This window comes from Parasteatoda tepidariorum, chromosome 9, assembly GCF_982258835.1.
Source record: "Parasteatoda tepidariorum strain Cologne lab strain chromosome 9, Ptep-v5.0, whole genome shotgun sequence".
Lineage (NCBI taxonomy): Eukaryota > Metazoa > Arthropoda > Arachnida > Araneae > Theridiidae > Parasteatoda > Parasteatoda tepidariorum.
Window position 1 is genome coordinate 5,072,253 of NC_141763.1, and position 3,784 is coordinate 5,076,036.

Below are 3,784 nucleotides of genomic sequence, written 5' to 3' on the forward strand. Positions count from 1 at the left end.
CTCCGAGGATTTAAGCAGTGATTCAGAGGAGAAGGTGCAGTGCTCCATTGAAGAGTTACTCCGATGATTTAAGCGGTGATCGGAGGAACAGGGTTCAAGATATGAGCTAAAATCAGTAACTCCGCGGATTTAAGATCCTTTTGGAAGATATTGGTTCTAGTACCCAATTGAAGCCTAATTCCGAAGATTCAAGTAGAATTTTGAGGATCGGAGGTACTGGGATCAAGTTATTGAGAAAAACAGATTTGCTGCGATGATTTTAGCGGTGTTTGGAGGTACTGGGGTCAAATTTGAATTAAAAATCAGTCTTCCCACGACTTCTATACGCGATTTGATGTATTGGGATCAAGTTTTAATGAAAAATCAGCGATTCCAAGCTATAATTAGATAATTGGAGGTACTGGGATCAAGTTTCAGTGTGTTACTCCGTGAATTTAAGCGGTGATTGGAGGTACTAGGGTCAAGTTTTTAAGCAAAGTAAAGTTACTCCGAGTACTTAAGCAGGGATTTAGAGGAGAGGGGTTCCTGTACTCAATTGGATTGTTACTTAGATGATTTAAGCGGTGATTTGAGGTACTAGGGTCAAGTTTCAAGCAAAACAATGTTACTCCGAGGACTTAAGCAGGGATTTAGAGGAGATGGGTTCCAGTACTCAATTGGAGTGTTACTTAGATGACTTAAGCGGTGATTTGAGGTACTGGGGTCAAGTTTCAAGCAAAACAATGTTACTCCGAGGACTTAAGCAGGGATTTAGAGGAGATGGGTTCCAGTACTCAATTGGAGTGTTACTTAGATGATTTAAGCGGTGATTTGAGGCACTGGGGTCAAGTTTCAAGCAAAACAATGTTACTCCGAGGACTTAAGCAGGGATTTAGAGGACATGGGTTCCAGTACTCAATTAAGGTGTTACTTAGATGATTTAAGCGGTGATTTGAGGTACTGGGGTCAAGTTTCAAGCAAAACAATGTTACTCCGAGGACTTAAGCAGGGATTTAGAGGAGATGGGTTCCAGTACTCAATTGGAGTGTTACTTAGATGATTTAAGCGGTGATTTGAGGTACTGGGGTCAAGTTTCAAGCAAAACAATGTCACTCCGAGGACTTAAGCAGTTACCTGAGGTACTGGGGTCAAGTTTTAAGCAAAGCAAAGTTACTCCGAGGATTTAAGCAGTGATTCAGAGGAGAAGGTGCAGTGCTCCATTGAAGAGTTACTCCGATGATTTAAGCGGTGATCGGAGGAACAGGGTTCAAGATATGAGCTAAAATCAGTAACTCCGCGGATTTAAGATCCTTTTGGAAGATATTGGTTCTAGTACCCAATTGAAGCCTAATTCCGAAGATTCAAGTAGAATTTTGAGGATCGGAGGTACTGGGATCAAGTTATTGAGAAAAACAGATTTGCTGCGATGATTTTAGCGGTGTTTGGAGGTACTGGGGTCAAATTTGAATTAAAAATCAGTCTTCCACGACTTCTATACGCGATTTGATGTATTGGGATCAAGTTTTAATGAAAAATCAGCGATTCCAAGCTATAATTAGATAATTGGAGGTACAGGGATCAAGTTTCAGTGTGTTACTCCGTGAATTTAAGCGGTGATTGGAGGTACTAGGGTCAAGTTTTTAAGCAAAATAAAGTTACTCCGAGTACTTAAGCAGGGATTTAGAGGAGAGGGGTTCCTGTACTCAATTGGATTGTTACTTAGATGATTTAAGCGGTGATTTGAGGTACTAGGGTCAAGTTTCAAGCAAAACAATGTTACTCCGAGGACTTAAGCAGGGATTTAGAGGAGATGGGTTCCAGTACTCAATTGGAGTGTTACTTAGATGACTTAAGCGGTGATTTGAGGTACTGGGGTCAAGTTTCAAGCAAAACAATGTTACTCCGAGGACTTAAGCAGGGATTTAGAGGAGATGGGTTCCAGTACTCAATTGGAGTGTTACTTAGATGATTTAAGCGGTGATTTGAGGTACTGGGGTCATGTTTCTAGCAAAACCATGTTACTCCGAGGACTTAAGCAGGGATTTAGAGGAGATGGGTTCCAGTACTCAATTGGAGTGTTACTTAGATGATTTAAGCGGTGATTTGAGGTACTGGGGTCAAGTTTCAAGCAAAACAATGTTACTCCGAGGACTTAAGCAGGGATTTAGAGGAGATGGGTTCCAGTACTCAATTGGAGTGTTACTTAGATGATTTAGGTGGTGATTTGAGGTACTGGGGTCAAGTTTCAAGCAAAACAATGTTACTCCGAGGACTTAAGCAGTGACTTGAGGTACTGGGGTCAAGTTTTAAGCAAAGCAAAGTTACTCCGAGGATTTAAGCAGTGATTCAGAGCAGAAGGTGCAGTTCTCCATTGAAGAGTTACTCCGATGATTTAAGCGGTGATCGGAGGAACAGGATTCAAGATATGAGCTAAAATCAGTAACTCCGCGGATTTAAGATCCTTTTGGAAGATATTGGTTCTAGTACCCAATTGAAGCCTACTTCCGAAGATTCAAGTTGAATTTTGAGGATCGGAGGTACTGGGATCAAGTTATTGAGAAAAACAGATTTGCTGCGATAATTTTAGCGGTGTTTGGAGGTACTGGGGTCAAATTTGAATGAAAAATCAGTCTTCCCACGACTTCTAGACGCGATTTGATGTATTGGGATCAAGTTTTAATGAAAAATCAGCGATTCCAAGCTATAATTAGATAATTGGAGGTACTGGGATCAAGTTTCAGTGTGTTACTCCGTGAATTTAAGCGGTGATTGGAGGTACTAGGGTCAAGTTTTAAGCAAAATAAAGTTACTCCGAGTACTTAAGCAGGGATTTAGAGGAGAGGGGTTCCTGTACTCAATTGGAGTGTTACTTAGATGATTTAAGCGGTGATTTGAGGTACTGGGGTCAAGTTTCAAGCAAAACAATGTTACTCCGAGGACTTAAGCAGGGATTTAGAGGAGATGGGCTCCAGTACTCAATTGGAGTGTTACTTAGATGATTTAAGCGGTGATTTGAGGTACTGGGGTCAGGTTTCAAGCGAAACAATGTTACTCCGAGGACTTAAGCAGTGATTTAGAGGAGATGGGTTCCAGTACTCAATTGGAGTGTTACTTAGATGATTTAAGCGGTGATTTGAGGTTCTGGGGTCAAGTTTCAGGCAAAACAATGTTACTCCGAGGACTTAAGCAGGGATTTAGAGGAGATGGGTTCCAGTACTCAATTGGAGTGTTACTTAGATGATTTAAGCGGTGATTTGAGGTACTGGGGTCAAGTTTCAAGCAAAACAATGTTACTCCGAGGACTTAAGCAGGTATTTAGAGGAGATGGGCTCCAGTACTCAATTGGAGTGTTTCTTAGATGATTTAAGCGACGATTTGAGGTACTGGGGTCAAGTTTCAAGCAAAACAATGTTACTCCGAGGACTTAAGAAGGGATTTAGAGGAGATGGGTTCCAGTACTCAATTAAGGTGTTACTTAGATGATTTAAGCGGTGATTTGAGGTACTGGGGTCAAGTTTCAAGCAAAACAATGTTACTCCGTGGACTTAAGCAGGGATTTAGAGGAGATGGGTTCCAGTACTCAATTGGAGTGTTACTTAGATGACTTAAGCGGTGATTTAAGGTACTGGGGTCAAGTTTCAAGCAAAACAATGTTGCTCCGAGGACTTAAGCAGGGATTTAGAGGAGATGGGTTCCAGTATTCAATTGGAGTGTTACTTAGATGATTTAAGCGGAGATTTGAGGTACTGGGGTCATGTTTCTAGCAAAACAATGTTACTCCGAGGACTTAAGCAGGGATTTAGAG